The 24,225-nt window shown below is 41.0% G+C and overlaps 1 long non-coding RNA gene across 1 annotated transcript; it reads left to right on the top strand.

Annotated features, from left to right (window-relative positions):
• The first annotated feature begins 3,624 nt into the window (after positions 1–3,624).
• Positions 3,625–22,990, top strand: LOC139358010 (uncharacterized). The gene is made up of 3 exons (XR_011612192.1): positions 3,625–3,728; positions 19,639–19,750; positions 21,937–22,990. It is a non-coding gene; the product is annotated as an uncharacterized lncRNA (long non-coding RNA).
• The last annotated feature ends 1,235 nt before the right edge of the window (positions 22,991–24,225 follow it).

The raw sequence follows: 24,225 nt of genomic DNA, 5'->3' as shown, positions 1-24,225 counted from the left end.
GTCCCCCAGGCTGGAGTGCAGTGGCAAGACCTCAGCTCATTGCAACCTCTGCCTCCCAGATTCACGCCACTCCTCTGCCTCAGCCTCCCGAGTAGCTGGGACTACAGGCGCCTGCCACCACGCCTGACTAATTTTTTGTATTTTTTAGTAGGGATGGGATTTCACCATGTTAGCCAGGATGGTCTCGATCTCCTGACCTCGTGATCCGCCCGCCTCAGCCTCCCAAAGTGCTGGGATTACAGGTGTGAGCCACCGCGCCCTGCAGAAATTGAATTCCTTGCTTTTCACCAACTCGAATTTATTCTTCTCTCATGTAAGGCCATCTTACATAAATGAGACTCCTTTGTTCCCTTTCCCTTAATAACAGGCCTACATGGAGGTGAAGGAGGTGAACGCATGTGTTCTCATCTTGAAACATCCACGTGCTCTTTCATTTTTTTCTGACAAGGGAGAAGAGGTGACATGAAAACCCACTATAGGCCTTCTGAATGAGACTAGTGTTATTTAAGTGACTTGACTTGGGCGGGCGCAGTGGCTATGCCTGTAATCCCAGCGTTTTGGGATGCTAAAGCAGGTGGATCACCTGAGGTCAGGAGTTTGAGATCAGCCTGGCCAACAGGGTGAAACACCATCTCTACTAAAAATACAAAAATTAGCCAGGCGTGGTGGTGTGTGCCTGTAATCCCAGCTACTTGGGAGGCTGAAACAGGAGAATCACTTGAACCCAGGAGGCGTACGTTGCAGTGAGCCAAGATTGCACCATTGCAGTCCAGCCTGAGCAAAAAGTTGGAAACTGTCTCAAAATAAATAAATAAATAACTTGACTGGGAGGTCATTTTCTGCTGTGTGCCAATTTCCCAAATGCCTTCTAAGTTGTCATGTACAGACTGTCAATATATTATAAGCAATGAATTTCACAGCTAACAAAATTCTCAGCAAGATAGTTTAAGGGACTTTCTCAAGGTCACACTCCTTGTTACTGTCAGAAAAAAACTGAAATGCAACTTTCCTTTCTGCTACACTGCAATGATCCTTGTTTCACCAAGGCTCAATAGATTCATTTAGGGACACCAACTGATCGCTCAGATTAGTCTCTTTTCAACTTTTTTGTCAAAACAAGAACCTATAATTACATATCGAAAGCACAAAAAGTGGTTTTTTTGGTGGGGCTGACGCTTTATCTTTTATTTTTATTTATTTTCAATAGGTTTTTGGGGAACAGGTGGTATTTGTTACATGAATAAATTATTTAGTGATGATTTCTGATATTTTGGTGCACCCATCACCTGAGCAGTGTACATTGTACCCAACATGTAGTCTTTTATTCCTCCCCTTCCCCCATCCTTTCCCCGGGTCCCCAAAGTCCATTGTATCATTCTTATGCCTTTGCATCCTCATAGCTTAACTCCCACTTATGAGTGAGAACATACGATACTTGATTTTCCATTCCTGAGTTACTTCACTTAGAATAATGGTCTCCAATTCCATCCAGGTTTCTGTGAATGCCTTTATTTTGTTTCATTTTAGGGATGAGTGGTATTCCATTGTGTGTGTGTGTGTGTGTGTGTGTGTGTGTGTGTGTGTATATATATATATACCATAATTTCCTCATGCCCTTATTGATTGATGGGCATTTGGGCTGGTTCCATATTTTTGCAATTGTGAATTGCAAAAGCACAATAAAGTTGGAGGGTCAGGACATGTCTCTGGCCACCCCACTATCCCTGACCATGTGTAGCTCTAGTACTAGGAGTTTCTGGTTTTGGCTCTGTGGTGAGTTTCCCTCTCATTCCAGTGATATTATTATACTTCTATTGCTTTGTTTCTGGACATGAAAGATGAGGATTTACTTTACCAACGCTACTTGGTCTTCCCTATCACCTGTCAATACTTTCATACATCATCATCATTTTCATTGGTTGCCTTTTGACTTTAGGACATATTTAGATTTCTTTTTGATGTCCTATCAATATTTGACAATATCTCTTGTCTCCCTACTTTAGAAAATGTTTATTGAATCTAGGCTTCCCCAACCCTCCTGCCAGTCTGGGTTCTATTGTCTCCCAGTTTCACATTTAAATTTTTGACATTTCTACTAGTGACACTCACTTCTGCCTATCTGCCAACTCTAAATTTTGAAAACCAATAAACAACATCAGCATTAAATGACCGTGTAAACACTGTTCAATGCCAGGTGAAGGACGATGCTAGGCTCACATTTTCTTTGCCACAGGCATACTCTCAAGACGCTCTAAGCCACCCAATAAATTGTTGTCCATTGGCATTGCATGAAATCATCCTATCAATTTTCTTCATAATGGAACCATTCATTTTATACAGAATTTTGTTTTCCTTTTTTTCTTGCAATGTTGTTTATTATTCTACCCTACACATTTTTCAAACTCTTGAACACACTTCTTATTTTAGTAAGTTACCTTTCTACCTCCAGACCTCCTTCTTGTCTTTTATTATCTTGCTGCTCCCAGGCAACATCCTGGCAGTCATCTGGGACTTCTCTTTAATTTCCTGAGCAGAGTCAACTATTTTTATCATCTCCTTGTATGTTTTGTTTTTACTCTTTGTTGGGCTTCTCTATTGTTTTACTGAAGTGTATTTTTTAATGCAACTCCCTAAAACATAAATGCTGCATGGAAGGTACATTTTCTAAGTCTTTGCATATCTGTAAATATTTTGGTTTTGTCCTCATATGTAATTGATACCTCAATGGTTATAAATTCTATGTTGAAAATCATTTTCCTACAATATTTTAGAGGCATTATATCTTTGTCCTTTATTATCAAATATTGTTAATAATAAATTTGATATCAGTCATTTCTGTCTGCAGGTGACTTGATTATTTCTTTCTGGAAAGTTTTAGAATATTTCTTTCTTTCTTTCTTTTTTTTTTTTTTGAGACCGAGTCTCAGTCTCACTCTGTTGCTAGGCTGGAGTGCAATGGTGCTATCTTGGCTCATTGCAACCTCTGCCTCCTGGGTTCAAGTGATTCTCCTGCCTCAGCCTCCTGAGTAGCGGGGATTACAGGCATGCGCCACCACACCCAGCTAATTTTTGTATTTTTAGTAGAGATGAGCTTTCACCATGTTAGTCAGGCTGGTCTGTAACTCCTGACCTTGTGATTTGCCTGCCTTGACCTTCCAAAGTGCTGGGATTACAGGCGTGAGCCACCGTGCCCTGCCCAAGTTTTAGAATTTTTCTTTTTAATCCTTGTGCATCTTTGTTGCTATTAAATTCAGTGTGTTTAGCTTTTGGTGGAAATTTTCATTTGGAGATTCTGGTCATTCTTCAGCCTGGAGGAAGTTTATTCTGTTATTTTTGTCCTTCTACTATTTCTTCTGCTATTTCCTGCTCTCTGTTTTATTTTCTTTACTTTTTTCTAGGATCTTTATCAGTTTTATATCTATCTCTTACATTGATTTTGTCTGAGTTTTCTTTTGTATTTTTAATCTCATTTTAAGGTCTGGGAGATTTTAAAAAATTTTATTTTTGAAAACTTTTATTGTGAATTATACATTAGTCCTCATATATTTACTCTCCAAGAGCATTTTTGTGTGTATGTGGCTCCATGATATCATCCTCTCTCCTGTAGGCTACCTTTGCAAGCACAGAGCTGCTCTCACCATGCAGTCAAAGAGGAAATGAGGATATTGGTCCTATAACTGCAAGGAACTGAATTCTGCCAACCTCCTAAATGAACCTGGGCTACTGAGGTAGGATGAGTGTGTCCAGTGGTTGAGTCATTTGTGCACTATCGACTAATCTCTTATTTTCAGTCCTACTTCTAAATACCAACCTCTCTCCTACTTTCTAATTCTGAACCCAGAGTCTCCCTGAATTCCAATGGCTAGATTGCTTTCCTTCCTTTTAAAGCTTCTGAGCTGCTTTGCTTGTTTCAGCTTACTATCTTCTCCCATTTCCTTCCAGAAATTGGCAGAAACCTCTTAACTGTTGTTTACTGTAAACCCCACCCCTCCAATCCACTGTTTGAGGGATCCTAAGCTTTTATTTCAGTGGAGGTTTCTGAAGGTGGAGAACAAATGTGTGTATTTATTCTCCAATTCTGAACTGGACCTGAAACAGTCTTTTAAAGGAGCTGATCTGGAACTGATAGCTTCTACGCTCATTCTTTCTTGTTATTTTTGTTAACATTTGCGCTAAGGCAATGCTCTTACACAAAAAGTGAATTGTTGTTCTGCGTAGTAAATATGAAGACAGACTGACAGACTTTGCCAAAGAATGGTAATGAGCTAAGACCTTAAATGGGCCTTGGAAAAAGGCTCGACATCTACATGTTATGTTAGGAGGTTGTTTGGGGTATTGAAGAGAGCATAGGCTTTGTCTAATACAGGGCTGTTCCACGGAGCCTTTAGTAAATCACTTAACCTCTCAAAGCCCACACTCAAGTGAATAAATATTCTTTAAAATATCACAAAATTACTGAAAGAAAATACAACAAATTGCATGATATCAGCAAGTACTTAATGAATTTATTCTACAAGGATTCATATTCATACTCTGCTGGACACTGAATATCTAATGGGGAATAGGACGGGGCTTGCTCTCTCTAAGAAGGTGCATTCTTAGAGATACGTAAGTAAATTGTCAATTTTATAACAATGTCAATTGCCTGCCTCCACCCTACCTTCGCTGTCCCCAACATCTGTGGTGATGGCACAACCTGGGCCATAGGTAGACTCCTTTAACTGGGGTGAGGTTGAGAAAGACTCTGGGGGAGCAAGTGGGCATGGGAGGAGAAAAGAGTAAAGGGTGGAGATAAGCGGAGGGAACTGAGAGAGACCTTGAAATATCTAACTTACAGTATTTCAACAGAAAAACTGAGCTCATCATCAAATATAGAAGAGATCAAATACTCTGCATACAAAGCAAGAGTATTTAAATGAGTAAACAATCCTTATGAGCGTTATAGAAAGACCACCACACCAGGAGAATCATTTTAGGGTCTAACATTTGCTCTGTTACTATTTAAGACTAGGGCTTTGAAAATGTTTCCTAGACATCAGGTCTCTTTCTACTATGAAACTTAAATGACACAGTTTTTTTTTCCCTTAGGTCCAACATGTTATACTTCTTATGAAAGATTATAACATCTTTAAATTTTTAATGTTTTATTTTATTTAATTATTTTCTAATTTAAAAAAAATAGGCAGGGTGAGGTGGTTCATGCCTGTAATCCCAGCACTTAGGGAGGCCAAGGTGGGTGGATCACAGGGTCAGGAGGTCCAGACCATCCTGGCTAACATGGTGAAAGCCCATCTCCACTAAAAATACAAAAAAATTAACTGGGCATGATGGCATGCCCTTGTAGTCCCAGCTACTCTGGAGGCTGAGGTAGGAGAATTGCTTGAACCCAGGAGGCAGAGGTTGCAGTGAACCAAGATTGCACCACTGCACTCCAGCCTGGTGGCAGAGCAAGACTCGGCCTCAAAAAAAAAAAAAAAAAAAAAAATTTGGAGACAAGGTCTTGCTGTGTTGCCCAGGTTATAATGCAGCAGCAAATATCATAGCTCATTACAGCCCCGAACTTCTGGGCTAAAGTGATACTCCTGCCTCAGCCTCTGGAGTGGCTGGGATTACTGCTATGCTCTACTGTGCCCGCCCTGTTGACATGATCTTTTTTTTTTTCATGAAGTGAGAAATGAGGTTAAAATCTTGGGTGGATATTCACTAGATGCATCAAGGCAGTAAAACATATAAGACTTCAAATTAAATTTTAAAAGAGGCCAAGAAAATGTTAAGGCACTTAATTTTAGAAAGACAAACACAAAAATGGATGGAAATCAAACAACTCTGAATAAATCGAGCCCAAATTTTGAAAGAGCTGCCAATTAATCAGTCCAGTAATGTTCAAATCCATGCATTTATAGAGTTGGGTTTATGAGAAAATAATTATAATCCATACAACATAATGGCTTTGTTTCAACCTCACCGATCAGATTCACATTTTATAAGCATAAATACACCAACACAAATGCAGCACAAATATCTGTTGTGATAATAAAAGATATTTATTAAAAATTGAGTCTAACATTTCTTATGAAATGGGAAGCTATTCAAGTGCATTGTATAAATTGACTCCATAGGGGTCTCGATAAAGTAGCAAATGAGTTTCTTAATGTTATGAGCTCTTTGAAAATAATCCATGAAGGGAAACTATATTGTTTGCCAGCAAAGCAATTGAATCAGGTTCCCATCATTGATAAAGGTAGAAGAACTAATTTGAGATTAGTCAGTTATTCTTTTCAGAATTGCGGTAAAGCCACATGAGATATTTAATTTGTATATCAGAAGCCTTGTTTCCCAATGCAAGTTATCGGTCTCAGAACATTTTGAATGGGTAAACAATTGCTGGTTTGTTCTAGAAGAAGCTATTCTAGCAAAGCTGGAGGAATTCCAGCAGACTGACAGAACAACACAAATAAGTCCATGCCTGACGCACAGCAGGGGCTCAAGGCAAGTTTGTGGACTCGAAGCCCTGTTAGAATGGATGGAATTTGGTCTTATGAAGCAGATATAGGAACAGGAGCTTGCCTGTAAAAATTTGTCTCCCCCTCTTAATAAAGCATATCATCTCCGAGACGCAGGTCCTCCTTCGGTCTTTTAAGTATGAACTGCCTGGCTGAGACTCAGTAAAATTATAACTAGCATAATACTCATGCTTGGTGTATTTATGTTTCAAATCAGACACGCGACGCTGTGGGGATCCATGAACTTTGATGGCTGAATAGTCATGGCCCTTTCTGATGGCTCTGGGTACTTTGTTTCCCTCATTACCAACAAACAAATAAAGTTTATCCTCCCTACTCTGTCTCTCCTTTTTCTCTAAAAGAGTTCTGCCCAGCAACTTTTTACGCTGGATGTTTTGCCTGGAAATTTGCCTGGAAATTGAAGCTTGCAGCTGTTAACGATGTTTCCAAGCGAGTGAAACTGGGCTATGCCTCATCTCAGAGCTACCTCCATTTGTAATCCTAAATATGAACGATTCTACAAAAATATTTTTCTGTGACTCAAGGAGAAGTGGTACAAGGAAGAGTATTAGCTGAGGCAGGCAGAGTTGTACGGAGTGAATCCACAGCAGATCCAGCCCAGCAGTTTAGAATCCGATACGATGGCAAAACCAGAACAGATTAGGGGGAAAAAAGAGGAGAATCCAGTATTCCAAAGCATAAACAGGAGATTCCTTTCAAGAGACCACCTAGCCAGCTTTCTCCGCCAGCTGCCTAACAAGGTCACTGAGCCCAGTGGATAGCTAGATTCTGAGAAAGGGCTCAATAATTTCATTATCAGCCAGTACATCTGGACATTCACGGGAAAGCAGGATAATCGAATCACAGGGACGGTACCCATCATCTTCTGTGCTTCCCCGTGCCCGTCAACACAGTATTGCCAAACTCTGTCTTTAGATCAAGCCAGCCCCACTGCCCAACTGCCAAGCCCAGCACAGATGTGTGCATGAGCTCCATGACTGATTTTTAAACTTTCAAACTCAGTTTGGCCTTTGGTGGTAGATTCCTTGTTAGTTTCCTGTTCTCCAAACTGGCTGCACCATTTTTCTTTTTTTTTTGAGACTTCTCTTGACATTAACTGAATCCCTGACCTTCACACTCTCAATGTAATCCTTAACTTATTTCACAGATCGTAGAAGTTACTAAAGGTGAATTCCTTCCCTCCCTTCAACTCTTTTCTTCCTCCACCTCAATATTTCGTAATAACTCACCACCTCTCTGCTTCCTTCCTGCTTATTTCAGGGCAAACCGATGCCATTCCTGTGTGTTATTTGACTCCATTTCTTATTCTCCCCCCCCCCGCCGCACCTTTGGAATCTTCCTCCATGCAGTATCCAACTGGGATATTCCTATGTTTGGTATTCATGGATATTCAGTTGTTTTCTCCTCACTGTCTTCTCCTCATCCCATATACATTCGCTTCCCCATGTGTTACAAATCACTTTAGAGACATCATACATTTGTACAGATATTTTGGTAGTGTTCTGGCAAAAGGCAGTAGCATTTCTTGAGGAAGAGGCGACTATTCCTGTCATGCTTAGAGCCTCCATACTGGCGAGAAGAGCAGCTCATTGTTCCCTTGGAAGAGCTGACTTTTCGCTATTTCCTTTCCCTTTCAAGCTGTGGCCCCGTTCCATTTGTCAAAATGAGTGTCTTTTACGACCCATTCTGGTTTGACTTTTGCCATGTCTTTAATCCTCTCTTCCCTTCCTTAGATTCTAAGACACCACTCTTCTGTTTCTTTAGTTTCCCTTAATGTTATTTCCAATGCTTGAGAATAGCTCTTCTTCCTTTTGCTCTCCTAAAATGGGAATGCTATCAGGATTCCATTAACATTTGCATGAAAAAAAGAAGTTCGTGGCCAGGGCATGATTGGTCAAAAGTTCCTCATCCTGGTGTGCTTGTCTCAAGCAGAGCCTGGCAGAAGTGGGGCTGAGGTCTCTTGGCAGGAAGCAGTGCCAGAGAAAGAGCTGACATTAGATGAATTTGTCAAGACAGCACCTGTGAGGGGCAATTTTATGTGCTAACCTGACTGGCCAAGGGATACCCAGATGGCTGGTAAGACATTGTTCCTGGGTGTGTCTGTGAGGTGTTTCTGGAAGACCTTGGTGTGTGATAGAGTAGACTGAGTCAAGCAGATTCACCTTTGCCAATGCAGGTGACATCAGCCAACCTGTGGAAGGCTGGAGGTGAGCAGGAAGATGGAGAAAGGATGAATTCGCTGTCTTCGCTTGAGCTGCGACATCCATCCTCTCCTGCCTTCAGACATGGCTGCTGCTGGTTTTGGGGCCTTCAGACTCAGACTAGGACTTATGCTGTTGGCTCCCCTGGTGCTCAGGCCTCAGGCTTGAGCTGGAAATGCACCTGGGCTTGCCCGTTCTCCAGCTTGCAGTCGTCAGCTTGTGAGACTTCTCAGACTTCATGATTGTGGGAACCAATACCTTATCATAAATCAGACACACACACACATACACACACACACTATTGGTTCTGTTTCTATGAAGAACCTTGACTAACACAGTATCAAAATTCCAAGGGGCCAATTTAGATCCAGAGTCAGATTATGGGAGCAAGTGATTAAACCACATCAAAGAGTGAAGGAGATGGGAATGGGCACTGGCAGAAGTCCAGAGAAATTTCACCAGGCGACGACTGAGAAGTACTGCTTCCACTGTTTTTGAAAAAGAAAACTATTTCAGGCTCCCCAAAACATGGACCATGTTATCATAAACACCTAATTTCAGAAATATTTGAAAAAGATCATTGGCATCTCTGGAGTGTTCTTCCTCTCAATCCCATTTTCATCCCTCTCAGAGTTGACTATTTTTCTGAATTTTTGTTCCTTCTCCCATGCATGTTTTTAAACGTGAACTAATCATGAGTGTATTTATAAAGAACAGGTATTACTTAATACAATTATAACTTTATATTGTGAATTCGCAGTGTACACAGGCATCTCATCTTGCTCCTTCTTAATTCAGCATTATGTTTTTGTGGGGCATCTTTGGTACCACATGGAGTTCTAGTCAATGAATCTTAACTGCTATATAGCTTAACATTGTGTGAAGAGTTCATGTTTATATTTATTAATTGTTAGTTTGCTGGACATTTAGGTTGCTCCTAGTGTTTTGCTATTTCAGACACCATATACAGTCTTTATGTGTCTCCCTAGCCCAATATATCGCCCTTTCTAAGTTTTATACATGCAGTGGCATCATTTTTAGGTCATTGTATCCATACACTTTTACTTTATTAGAAAAAGCAAACTTATTTTTCAAATTAGTTCTACCAATTTACCTTCCTAATAGTAACGTATGAGAGTTCCCTTTGCTACATATTTTCTTCAACTTTTGAAATTATAAAACCTTTACATTTTTCCTCATTTTATAGTTTTGAAAGGACATTGTTTTACTCTATATTTCTCTGTTTTCTTAAGAGGCTGAGAATTTCACCATATCTTTTAGCTAGTCAAATTCTCCTTTCTATTTGTATTTTCCTATTTTGGTTGCTTATCTGATGGGTTTATAGTAGTTCTTCATACGTTTTGGTTATTAACTTCTTTCATGCTTTCTGAGTTCCAGATATCTTCGTTCTGTCTATGGCTTGTCTTATAACTTTGTTTATGATAGTCATTTCTATATTAATAGAGCCAAACTTACCATTTATTTAATTTATAGATTGGATTTTTAAAGTCTTGTTTAAAAAAGACTTCCATATCCCAAGAGTCATAAAAATATTCTCCTAGATTTTCTTTAAAATGCTTTAATGCTTTGCCTTTCAAACGTTAAAATCAGGGCTCTTAAAAGTTATTTCACATATGGATCAATTACTGTTCCAGCATCTCAGTGTTGTGTGTGTGTTTAAATTAATTTATTCTCTCTCTCCCTTTGTAGCCCTCTACTTCCAGATCTTAAGGATGTGTTTAAAGGTCCTAGAGAGTGTCTGCTTCCATCCCTTTTTGTCTTTTTATGTGCTTGTCAACTTTCCTAATGGCTAAACAAATCTGTATATCCAGGCTGGGTTCTTGGCATCTTTTCTCGATGACAGACTTATGTAATCACCTTCTGGCTGGCTATCTTCACTAAAATCCTGCAGACACCTCAAACCCAAGGAATCCAAATCTATCTTCCCTCCCCTATTTCCTCTATCAATTGGTGGTTTTCCAGATTCAATTTTCATAGGAAATGGTAAAGAAGAATTAAACTACCAAATGCTGCTTATTATCTATTTGACCATGGAGCATGGGCAGTTATGTAAGCAACTCTGTGCCTGTCTTTTCTCATCTGTATAATGGGGTGTGTTAGTCTGTTCTCACACTGCTAATAAAGACATACCAGAGACTGGGTAATTTATAAAGAAAAGAGGTTTAATTGACTCGCAGTTCAGCATGGCTGGGAGGCCTCAGGAAACTTACAGTCACGGCAGAAGGGGAAGCAAATAGGTCGATCTTCACATGGCAACAGCAAGGAGACATGCTGAGCAAAAGGAGGAAAAGCCCCTCATAAAACCATCAGGTCTTGTGAGAATCCATTCACTATCACAAGAACAGCATGAGAGTGACCACCCCATGATTCAAATAGCTCCCCTGGGTCCCTCCCACGATACATGGGAATTATGGAAAATGTAATTCAAGGTGAGATTTGGGTGGGGACACAGCCAAACCATATCATGGGGATAATAAAAATGATTTTTTCATAGTGTTGTGAGGATTAACAAAGCACATAAACATGTGTGTGAGTGTGTGTGTGTGTGTGTTAGAACGATGCCTGGCACATAGCCAACACTTTACAAATGTTAGCCAATATAATTCATTATTCCTACTCTATGCCAAGTAGGCTAGTAGATACCATTTTGCTCAACGAGAACCAGAAAATTTTACAAGCCAAACATACATAATATGCTTCTTATGTTGGCAAGGTTCACTTTGCGAGAACATCTTCTATTGCTACTTCTTTCTGATAAAAATACAGCTACTTGGCTGTGCCCATGCCTTTAATTCGACAGTTTTGGAAGAATGAGGCAGGAGAATCGTTTGAGACCAGGAATTTGAAACCTGCCTGGGCAACATAGTAAGACCCTATCTCTACAAAAATAAAATAATTAGCTGACATGGTGGCATGAACCTGTGGTTCCATCTACTTGGGAGGCTGATGCAAGAGGATCACTTGAGCCTGGGAAGTCAGGGGTGCAGTGAGCTATAATCACACCACTGCACTCCAGCCTAGGCAACAGAGCAAGACCCTGTCTCTTAAGAAAAATACAGCCTCTTAATACTTGGGGATTTACCATTGCCGAATTTGGGCCCCCAAAGACAAGATCTCCATGTTCCTCGTATCTCATGGATACTCTGGCATGAAGTGATTTAAGCCCCTTTTCTCAGGAAGCCACCTCTGCAGCTGGGCTGGACTTCACCTCGCTTCCCCTTGCTATTGTTTCAGCCAAGATCCAGCAAGCTCCGTGGCGGGGAGTACTGCAGTAACAGCACAAAGCTGAAATAGCCCTGCTCCTGCCAATCGAAGTGTGACCCAGAACTGTTTTGCTAAATGAGTGTTGTGATTGTTTCCCCAGCTGTTCCTATTAGGATAATTAATATAATTAACAATAAAGGCTTTAATTATAGATGTTTAATGGGAGGCATTTTATAATTCTCATCCAAACCTGAACGAGATTCATGGGAAACTTTTATTGAGTGCCTACTAAATACTTTTCGTATAGTACCTTATTTAACCTCTACAGAAATCCTTCAAATTTAGGAATGACTTAATTTTAAACAAAGAACCAAGATTTGTATAGTTTTCTGGGACTGACATTACAAAGTATCACACACTGGTAGCTTGAAAGATAGAAACATATTGTCTCCCAGTTCCAGAAGCTGGAAGTCTGGGATGATGGTGTTGGCCAGATCAATTCCTTCTGCAGGCTCTGAGGGGTCTGTTCCTTGCTTCTCTCCTAGCTTCTGGTCCCTCAGGTGTTCCTTGGCCTATAGATGACTGGCTCCCTGCTGTGTCTTCCTAAAGTCTTCCATCCACGTGTATCTGTGTCTAAATTTCTCCTTATACGGACGTGCTCATATCTGCTAAGGGCCCATCCTAATAACCTCATCTTAACTTGATCATCTGCAGAGATCCTATTTCCAAATAAGGTCACATGCTGCGATACTCTGGGTTAAGACTCCAATATCTTTTGGAGAGCCCAACTCAGCTCCTGACAATTGCTGCTAGAAAGTGGCAGAGTGAGAACTTGAATGCGAAGCCACTGTGTGTCTATGACACCCCGTCCCTATTTCTTCCCCACAAGACTGCAGGTGTCCTCTGCAATCTTGGACCCATCTCCTGTCTAATCCAACTTCTTCTTTGGAATCTCCCAGAATTTTTATTCTCTTCATCATTGTCCTTATTCTCTACTTTGATAACCCTCTCTTTTCCTCTGCGTGAGCACTCATATATGCTCAAATATTTCCTATCTTTAACATCATGTTGTTATATCTCTATATCCAATGTCCCCTTCTGACTTGCAACCAATCTTTCCTATGCCTCTCAGCTGAGCAGCCTGAAATGAATTCTGCCTTCTCCATGCTTCATGGTCCACACACGTCCTCACCTCGGCTGGCTGTGCCCCACCCCAGTCATACCACCAACAATGTTTTCTCTTGCATTGTCAAGGACTTCCACAGCACTGAGTTTCAGGAACACTTTGGCACCATCATCTCCTGAATCCCTGCTATGGACTGAAAGCTTGTGCCCCTTCCTGCAAATCCATATACTGAAGCCCTGAAGTCCAGTGGGATGGTATTAGGCAGTGGGGACTGTGATGGTTAATATTAGGAGTTGGCTTGGCTGGATTGAAGGATGGCTACATGGCTGGTGAAGTATTGTTTCTGGGTGTATCTGGGAGGGTGTTGCCAGAGGAGATTGCTGTTTGAGTCAGTGGACTGGAAGAGGAAGACCCACCCTCAGTGTGAGTACCATCCATCGGCTGCCACTGAGGCTAGAACAAAGCAGCTGGGAGAAGGGGAAAAAGACACAGCCTGCCGAGTCTCCTGTCTCTCTTTTTTCCTTCCTATGCCAAATGTTTGCTTCCACTTTTTCTGCCCTTGGACATCAGACTCTGGGTTCCTTGGCCTTTGGACTCTGGAACTTGAACCAGCAGCCTCCTGGGACCTGGACTGGGAGTTGCACTTTCAGCTCCCTGGTTTTGAGGCTTTTGGACTTGGACTGAGCCGTGCTACCAGCTTCTCTCCCCCACTTGCAGGCAGCCTGTCATGGGACTTTACCTTGTAATTGTGTGAGCCTAATAAAATTCTTTTTCTTTTTTTCTTGAAATGGAGTCTCGCTCTGTCACCCAGGCTGGAGTGCAGTGGTGCAATCTCTGCTTACTGCAAGCTCCGCCTCCTGGGTTCACACCATTCTCCTGCCTCAGCCTCCTGAGTAGCTGGGACTACAGGCACCTGCCACCACACCTGGCTAATTTTTTGTATTTTTAGTAGAGACGGGGTTTCACCATGTTAGCCAGGATGGCCTTGATCCTCTGACCTGTGATCCACCTGCCTTGGCCTCCCAAAGTGCTGGGATTACAGGCGTGAGCCACTGTGTCCAACCATAAAATTCTTTTTATATAGACACATATCTTCTTGGTTCTGTCCTTCTGGTTAACGCTGACTAATACAGGGACTCTGGGAGGTGATTAGGTCATAAGGGTGCAGCCTTTGTGAATGGGATTAGTGCCCTTTTAAGAAACAACAAGAGAGAGGTAATTTTTCTCTCTCTCTGACATATAAGGACACAGCAAGAAGGGGAGTAGGTAATTACCCTCCATAAACCAGAAGAAGAATTCTCCCCAGGAACCCAGTTGGAAGTCACTTTCATCTTACATTTTCCAGCTCTCAGAACTGTTAGAAATCAGTGTGTTGTTTATGCTACCCAGTCTACGGCAGCTTTGTTATAGCAACCCAGAATGACTAAGACAAACCCTCAGCATGGGTTATTTGCTAGACCATTCTCTCCTTGAAGCATTATCTTCTCTGTGCTTTCCTTTAAATGTTGGAATCCTTGGGAGCACCTTGATTTTTACAACAACTTGGGTCCCTGAGTACCATCACCCATGCCAATGGCCTCACTGACCTGCTGCCTTCTGGTGCCCTCCAGCATGAGCCTCTGAGTTAGATTCTTCCCAGCTCTGCCCTGAATCTGTAACAGCCACTTCAGTATCTCCAGTGATGTGCCCACAGGTGTCTCAAAACTGGCATGTCCAAAGTGAACTCAAAATCCCCCACTCTCCCCAAACCTGTTCTTCCAGTGGAGGATATTTAGAAAATGGCATTACCATTTTTTAAAAATTTTAAATTAAAACTCGGAAAGTCGATTGTAACTCTAGAGTCTTCCTCTCCCCCCTGCCTCCAGCCCCAGCAATGACCAAATCCAATCACTTCCGTCACCAGTGCAGCGTAAGGGGAGGGAGCACCCCAGAAAGTAGAGATGGAAGATTCTTGAAATATAACTCCTCTATTTCAACTGTCCCACAACTTTTTTTAATTTAAAAAAATGATAATTGGTTAGTCTTTCAAAATGAGAAACCTTAAATGTTCAAATCACTTCACCAAAAACACATTTGGGAAGATCTTAGTGGAATCAAAATGAAAAATTAAAAGAAATACCTGCTCTCTGGGAGACAACACACCTTTCTCATATTTCTGCTCTCTTGTCTATGACTTAGAAAAGTCACACTGTGGGGGGCTCCCCCTCCCCACATGAGCGCGGCTTTGAAAGTGTAGTTCATGTCTAATTTCTACTTGTTAGAATTTAGAAACTGTTTTAAGTTTTGAATGTACAGGGCCTTATATTTCATTTTTAAAACTGCTTTCTTGGACACCAGATCCTCTTATTGTATAAGTTACAGAAGCACGTCTAGGCCATGATTATTTTTAACTGAAAAGGAGAGTTCAGAACAAGTCACTAGGTTGTGTATGTTAAGGTGGGCATGAGACGCCAGCGTTTGCTCCGAGAGGTAGGAAGAGGCCTCATTAGGTTGAAAGCAGTCTGCAACCAGGGAGCTTGGAGCAGGAACTAGAGGAGACAGAAAACCCTGAAAATACAGAACCACATTGTAAAAATGTAGACGTGCTGCCTGTGATCTTTCATGGAATTGACATCTATAGCAAATAGCAACGACTTCACCTCATTCTTTTCCTGTCCTTAACTAGGAACAGACCTGGCCTCCCGGGAGCCTCAGTGAGAGAGGGTGGGGAGGGGCAGAGATGGTGGTGGAGGAAGGGGAGGGGCTCAGGCAGTGGTGGGGGGATGAGGCTGGAGGCAAGACTCAGAGGGAGAGAATGTCCACCTGGAGAATTCAGCTAAATGAGATTTGTTTTGTTTTGTTTTGTTTTAGGAAAATAACTTACTTTTGGTTGCTAAATTAGTCCACCTAATGAAAAGTAGTGCTTCCCTTTTCTTTGTAATGCAAAAATTTTAAAATAATATGTCACTCAATTGAAATCCACATCACCAGTCCTGTGGGCTTTCACAAGCTTCCTTTTCCTGTCATCCAGATTAAGGAGATGCTGCACTGGGAATATGATCACTTTTGCAAGAGTCATAGTTGGGGAGACAGGCTGGGGACCACTCCTAGTTTTTGTTGATGGCTTATGGGTGTTAGCAGGTAATTTCATCATTAAATAATTCTATAAGGTAGATATTGTCATTTTCACATCACAGGTAAAGTAAACTGAGGCCTAGAAATATAAGGTGATTTTCCAATATTGTCTACCTGAAGCTCAGATCTTGAGGGGCTGAGATGGCTTTTAAAATAGCAGCTTCACCCGGCTGGGATGCACGTGGGGTACATGATGGAGATGGGCTGGAGGAGGAGGCACTGGCGAGCCCCTCAGCATCACCTGTATTTTATAAAGATGGCTCAAATAGCTTGGATGACGTGTGCACGTGTCTGAGTTTGAATACAGGTGTGTTGCCCATCTCCTGGCCATATCGCATTGCTAAGTAGTTAAAGTTGACAAAATCCTGGCCCTGAGTTATACTAGTAATTTCAGGTCTATAAGAAATACGTTTAACAAGTCAATATGTGGGACATTCATGGAATCCAGCACCTGACGTACAAAAGCTCCACGATCATTAGCGGCCTTTAGAGACCGTGCTCCTTGCAGGATGCATGTGACTAACAGGATTGCCCCTGAAACAGCGGCTGCCATTCTGGGTTCTGTTTAGAGTCTTCTTCCCTCACATTTGTGCAGAGCCTTCCTCTTCCCACCACGAGGGCCCAACACTCTGGCTTCTTTCCCTTCCTGTCCTCACTGCCGCCCACACACACTCAGCCTGGTCCCCGCAGACTCCGTCCCATCCACCCAGGGTCTCTGCTTCACACTGCAGAAGGAAAAGGGCATTTTCTTAGCCAAAAGTCCTTTGCAGAGCAGAGTGCTTTTAAAATGTTTATCTTTATGTTACTGTTGGGGCAGATATAAAGTGGTGAAGGCCATGACAGGTAACAGATCAGAGCCATAAACCAAAGGCAATGGGTCAAGGCTGAGGTTAAGAGGCTGCAAGTTCCAGTGAATTCCAGGAGGCGTCTGAGGTCACGGTCAGCAGGGCTGGGAGGTGCAGGGTAGCCCTCAGGTGGGTTCTGAAAAGAGCAGCTGGCAGTCCCTGGCTCCGAAGGGTCCACTGAGGGTCTGCAGTGCTATCATGGACTTCCTGTGGTTCCTACGGCTTCTGATTCTGAAACTGGAGAGCTTTGCTGTTTTTATCCTGGAAATGATGAATTAAAGCAATCCATCTTCAGGTTAAAGTAGCTCCAAGTGAGGCAGATTGGATCTGTGTGTGTCTGGAAAACAGAAGACCTACCCCTACTAAGAGGAGTTCTTTCCTTGAAGAAATCTGTGTTTTTCTTTGGGGAAATAACAACATTTTTCTAATTATGTTCAGAAATGTCATGGCTACTTCAGGTTTCTAAAGCTTTACCTCTCCCACCAACCCTCACTTTCCTCTTCTTCCTCTATCCCTAGTTTTCCTCCTCTCCCTCACCCTCCATTCTTTCTTTTCCTTCATCGGCTTTTCCTATGCTGAACCCAATAACCTAAAAAAACTGTTATTTCCGGTTTTAAGGGAAAAGCTTTGCACATGGCCAGCATCAGAATGTGAAGCGGTTTGCTTGGTTTGCATGTGGGATTAAGCAAACAGTGGTCTTGGCAGCGCATTCCAGTGGAGGGCATGCCCTGGGGTCAGACACTCAGTATCTGCAGGTGAGTGATGTTAGACATTTGAAAGCTTATGCATGTCAAACAGTCAGTTAAGTAAGACTAAGTTAATTCCACATATTACACTTCCCCTAAACGTTGCTTTACAACAAAGGTTGCAGTTGAGATGCATAAGGAAAATTGTATATATTCTGATTCAGCATTTTGAAGTGGAGAATTAAATCTTTGGATGATCTTTTTGTTTTTGTTTTTTCCTATTTGAAATTTATTTGCAGTGTGCATCTCCTGCTCATCAGCTGTATGCGTCTCAGCAAGCAGATCCACCTCTCTGGGCTTGGGTTTCCCCTCTAGACAATATGACGGTTAGGGAGGAGTTCTGAGCTCTTTCGCAGTTTGATGTTTACAGTGCTTTCATTAATATAATCATAAGCCCGACTACTTCTCTCAAGTTGTTTTAAAAAGTATTGGAATTTACAAACCTCACAAATTCTACTTCCTATAAATATTGGCAAGATGCATCTGGGGTAGAGCCAGCCTGAGGCCAACCTGGAAAGGAGACAGCGATTGTCTCTCGGGTGTCCCTCCTCTTAATACTTTCCCTGAGGCTGGATCCTTCTTGTAGCTCCCTTAGCTTCTGGTGCCTCCATCCCAAGGACATCAAATTGCTAAGGGAGCCTCTGCCCTGCGGCCACTCCTCTCCCCAGTTCCCGACCTCATACTTTCATTCTTTTCATTTCCTTTCTCTTGTCTCCAAAATTCACACTAACCAGGGCTGTCTTTTCTTCTCTTGAGATATCACCAGGAAACTATATAGTGTCAGGGAATTTCAGGGCAGAAGAAGATATGAAATATTGCCTAATCAGAGCCCTTCACTTTACCACTGGGAATTGAATTCAAGAAAGAGGATGTGGTTTGACCGCAGAGCTCAGTACTGGCAGAGCCCGTGGTAGATATAGGCTTCTTGATTTTTGCACTCTCAGTATCAGTATGTCACAACTGCCAGACAGATTGCATATTTGCATACAGCCTTAAATATCAGTAAATAAGGACATTTAATAATTGTAATACATTAAAAGTATTCGTCAGTGCTAATAATCATTCACTGTATTTTAACAAGGATCTGGAAGGGAAAAAATCCTCTCTAAAAGTCAGGCTGGCCTAAAGAGGACGTATCCAGAAAATGTTTGTTTCTGAGGGATGACTGAGCTCCATCACCAAGCAGGGTGGTGGAGACAATGTCCTGAGTGGGAGGTGGGGACAGATGTTTCCAAGCATCATTCAGATGGTGCCACATATGCTACGGAGTATGAAAATCATCCCTGAAGCCAAGAGGTCAATGACTTCTAAATATTTTCTTTGCTTTCTGGGCAGACCCGTTAAATTCTATCAGTCTCTTCTATCTGTGCAACTGCTTTGGGATTGTTATTTTGCTATTATTATTATTTGTGTAAGTCCACGGAAGCAAGATTTTAATTTTCTCTACACCTGTCTCCTATCAGCTTTCTAAATGATATTGTCTAAATGTCACAAATGCTTTCTTTTGAAGCAATAAAATTTGATTGGAAGGTTTCTATACCCAGAATATTGACTGGAATGGGTAGATTTGCCATTTTCATTGTCTCTTAGATTTTCCCTCCAGTTTCCCTCGAATATCTCTTATATTAGGGCTAGACCATCCCCTTGTGGGTACTATTTGGTATGATCTCAGCTGTAATACCTAGAAAAAATTTTGGAAAACACCCGTCATGCAAAAATTAAAGGCTTCCCATTCTCTGTTAGTTTAGACCACAGGGATTTTCCAAACCCAATTTCCTTCTCCAATTTGTAAATATTGCTCTGTGCTCCAAAATCTATCTAAAGTACCATGGATTTTTAATCTCCTATATTGTCCAGATCCATTGTCTACTATATGGTCAGAAGATTCTGAAGGCACGAAGACACACTTCTCTGGGCCCTGGGAGACTTCTGACAGGAGAAGTCACATGCCTAGGAAGTATCCTAACAGGTAATAGATTTTGGATTCTAGATATTCTTTAGTGGCTACATGCAACCCCTTCATAAGCCCTTCCAAAGTGCCAGGCACTGGCGTAGACACACTGCTAAACGTATGCATGCACAGTCTGCGGTTGTCAACATAACTCTGAAAGGCTATCAATAGGAGATGGGTAAATCAAGACACAGAGAGGTTAAGCTCCTTCTTCAAGGAAGGGTAAAATGTTATGAGTATATAGAGTAGATAATCCTGGGCTAAACTCAAGCTTCTCGGGTTGAATGTAGTAACTTCTCACTCTCTTGTCCTCTTGCTCTCTTGCTCTTCCACCTTCCATCACAGGATGATGCAGCATTAAGGTCCCCTCAGATGATGATGCAATGTTCTTGGACTTCCCAGCTTCTAGAACCATGTTCTTTCAACATTTTACAAACTGAATCTGGGCACTGGAGTTAGAGGACAGGCTATTCCAAAGTTCATGTGTTCACTCCCAGGAGTCTTTTCCATGTGTGTATATTCTGTAAAAGTATCTTAAGTTATAATTCTGAAGGACGATGCTGGGGGTAGGGAAGGGCGTAGAGCAAGCAGGAATCCAGTAACAGAGTTTGGGAAGCTATGCCCACTAGGCCACAGTTTTTAAGCTTTGTGGACTGAAATTATTGGAATGTCAGAATAAAGAAGACTGGACAGTATAGTAGGTAAAAAATCCATGGTACTTTAGATAGATTTTTGGAGCACAGAGCAATATTTATAAATTGGAGAGGGGAACTGGATAGCAGATGTTTGTTACTGTAGGGATTGCATCCATTTAACGAACTTACAAGAAGTTAAATGAAGTGCAGAATGAATTTGTAAAGTATTTTCAATTGTCTATTGTGGATTTATGAGGTACTTATTCACAGTGCCAAGAATCATGAAAGAGGCAAGGAATACAGACATGGATAAGATCAAGTTTTTCCCACTGAGATGCTCAATCTAGAAGGATGGAAGAGCTGAGAGAAGGAGTTACATTATAATCTGCTTGCTTCCCATCTGAAAGCCTGTGCAAAATGCTAGGTGTGAGAAGAAGACATAAAAGCAATCCAGGGATGCTGTACAGAGAGAGACTTGAGCTGAGTCTTCCTCTCTGAGAAGATATCAGATGGTTGGGCAGGGGAAACGTACTTTCCAGGCAGAGAGAGAGGTGCTAGCACAGCCATAGGAGGCTTGAAGAGATGAGGGAACAGCTTGGATGCCTAGACCCTGAAAGACACACATCAGGAAGTATGGTAACCAAGAGCAAGAGTGAGCAGCCATGCACAGATGTTTGTCAGTGCTTTTATGAATTTCACCATATTCCTATGTGTTGAAGCAAGTCACATGGCAAGCTCAGATTTAAGGGGTAGAGAAACAGGCATCAACTTTTGATGGAGTTCTGTAAAATTACATTTTTAAAGGGGCCTGAATAGGGATGGCAAGAATTCCAGACTGCTTTTGCAGTCAACCATAAATAATGTATACCAGCACTAACCAAGAGACATTCTACAAGGATGGAAATGCTCTATATCTGCGCTGTCTGTCCAGGATGGTGGAGTTAGCCACATGCGGCTATTTTAATGCTAATTGTATTCAATTATAATTAATTTAAACTTAAATAGCCACATGTGGCTAGCTGTTAGTGTATCAGACACTGAAGAATTCATTTCAAATGTTTCTGACATAGTGTAGCTTAGTAAAATTTTATTTATTTTCCTTGGTTTTATTGGGAACAAGGTCACTGTTCTCCTAAGCGCCATCAACAATAAATAAATTCAAATTCACTCTCATTAAGTCTCAGTAGCTTTTTAAGTTTTCTATTGTAGAAAATAGGTTTGACCTCCTTAAAACTTGTGGTAATGGCAGTAGTCTTGTGCTAGATCCCCTCATGGTGTGGCAAAGTGACTCCTGAACCACATGTTTAGGAGACTGATGGCTTCACACTTCAAGGGTGCTTTAGCTTGAATGTGTTCACAAAAGTTAATGTATTGGAAACTTAATTCCCAGTGCAACAGTGTTGGGAGGTGTGGCCTAATAAGAAGGCTCTGACCTAATGAATGAATTTACATGGTTATTGTGGGAGTGTGTTAAGTTATCACAATAGTGGGCTTGTTATAAAAGCAAACTTAACTACTTTCTTACTCTTTTGTTCTCTTGCTCTTTTGTCTTCCCACAATCTGCCACAGGGTGATGCAGCATGAAGGCCCCCCTCAGATGCTGGTGCAATGCTCTTGGACTTCCCAACCTCCAGAACCATGAGTCAAACAAATTTCTATTGTTTATAAATTACCCAGTCTCAAGTATTCTGTTATAGCAACACAATTGGACTAAGACAGAAGATTACACGTATCTTTCACATGACTTCCTTGGGGCTTAATACAAACCCTTGAGAGTTCTAGCCCAGATACAGCCTAGAAATGTGAAGATGAAGATGAAGGAGGTAGGTAGTAGGGTTGTTATTAACCCTAGGGGAAACCCTCCACTATGGGATTCTGAAATGAGCAGATAAATGCTGCAGCCCCCCAAACTTGTGAAGAAAAATTTTGAGATTCATCTTCTCTGGTTCTTCAGCACATCACCAAGGCATGGACCCGCAGTTGGCTCTAGCTGTAACTAGCTCAGTGACGCATCCTTCACTGTTTTTCTTTCTTTCCCCATTTTTCTCTGTATGCTTCCTTACTTTAGCTTCCTGGGATTGACTCCCAAATAAGCTACCTGAAGCCAAGTGTTTGCCCAATCCACTGCTTTCAGGAAACCCACTCTGAGACATAAGAAAACAAATCAAATGCTAATTCAGTGGTTCAGTTGATAAAAATAACAGAGACTCAGCCTAGTTGGCACCAGTGGAGATAAACAAAAGAGGACAACTTTGATATGCATTTTATAGACAGTCGTGAGGCATGCAAATTCGTATAACAAATGCAGCAAAAGAAAGGGAAATTTTCAGTGTGATACAATAGTTAGTCCACTGTATACCTAGAATTGTCTTTTTCAGAGAAAGATGGTGGCCTCTGGAAAAGGTACAGGTTTAGGAGGAAGATTGTTAATTCAATTTGGACATGTTACATCCAAACTATATTAAATACTTGAGAACTATTTCTTTGATAATGGATGAGTGAAGTCAGTTCATTTCCATGCTTCTTATTTGTCTTATCTGTAAAAGAAAAACTGTGATGTCTAGTATCCAGATATGTAAAAAGTAAATGTAATCTACCACATTAAAGCCCAAAATGCTTGATGTTTTTGCAAATATAAAATAATATGATTTACTTTGGAGATAATAAATTAAATAAGTTTCCTAAACATGCCTTTTTGATTTCATCATGTTTTCCCTGCTCATGCAACTGATGTGTGCTTATTCCTCTGGGCAATGTCACCTTATATTTCTCTTCATCCAAACAGCATCTGCCACAGCTTCATCTAGTGGAGTAGATAGGAGACAGTCGTCATCTTTTAGCTGTACAACTGATCAGTTCATCAAATAATGAATGCTGTTCAGTTTCTAAAATATTGATATTTTCAGACATTCTTTTTATTTAACCTCCCAATAATTATATGATGTAGGTATATTTCTGTTATAGATTCAAAATTGAGAATCAGGAAAGTGCATTGCTCTGTCCAAAATCATGTACAGTCATGCATCGTATAATGATATTTTGGTTAATGATGGACCACATATATGATGGTGGTAGCATAAGATTATAATGGAGCTGAAAAATTCCTGTGGCATAGTCAGAGCACAGCCATCATAACACCATAGAGCAACACATTCCTCATGGGTTTGTGGTGATGATGGTGTAAACAAACCTACTGTGTTGCCAATCATATAAAATTCTAGCACATACAATTATGTATAGTACATAATGTTTGAGAATAAAAATAAAGAACTATATGACTGGTTTATGATTTACTATACTACACATTTAATTATTATTTTAGCATATATTCCTACTTTAAAAAAGTTAACTAAAAAGTAGCCCCAGGCATGATCTTCAGGAGACACTCAAGAGGAAGGCATTGTTATCAGAGGAGGTTACAGCTCCATGGGTGCTATTCCCGCGAAGACCTTCCAGTGGGACAAGATGTGGAGGTGGAAGACAATTATATTTATGATCCTGACCCTGTGTAAGAATAGGCTAATGTATGTAATTAGGTCTTGGTTTTTAACCAAAATAAAGTTTAAAAAAAGAATGAATTTTAAATTAGAAAAAAGTTTACAGAATAAGAATATAAAGAAATAATACTTTTGTGTAGTTGTACAATGTGTTTGTGTTTTAAGCCAGGTATTAGAAAGTTATAAAGTTAAAAATTACAGTTTACAAAGTAAGAAAGTTACAGCAAGCTAGAGTTAATCTATTATTGAAAGAAGAATTTTTTTTAGATGGAGTGTTTATAAAGTGAACAGTAGTGTACAGTGATGTCCTAGGCCTTCACATTTACTTACCACTCACTCAGTGATGCACCTAGGACAACCT

Source organism: Macaca nemestrina, chromosome 13 (genome assembly GCF_043159975.1).
Source record: "Macaca nemestrina isolate mMacNem1 chromosome 13, mMacNem.hap1, whole genome shotgun sequence".
Lineage (NCBI taxonomy): Eukaryota > Metazoa > Chordata > Mammalia > Primates > Cercopithecidae > Macaca > Macaca nemestrina.
The sequence above is the reverse complement of the archived record's forward strand: the minus strand, read 5'-3'. Positions and strand labels throughout refer to the sequence as shown.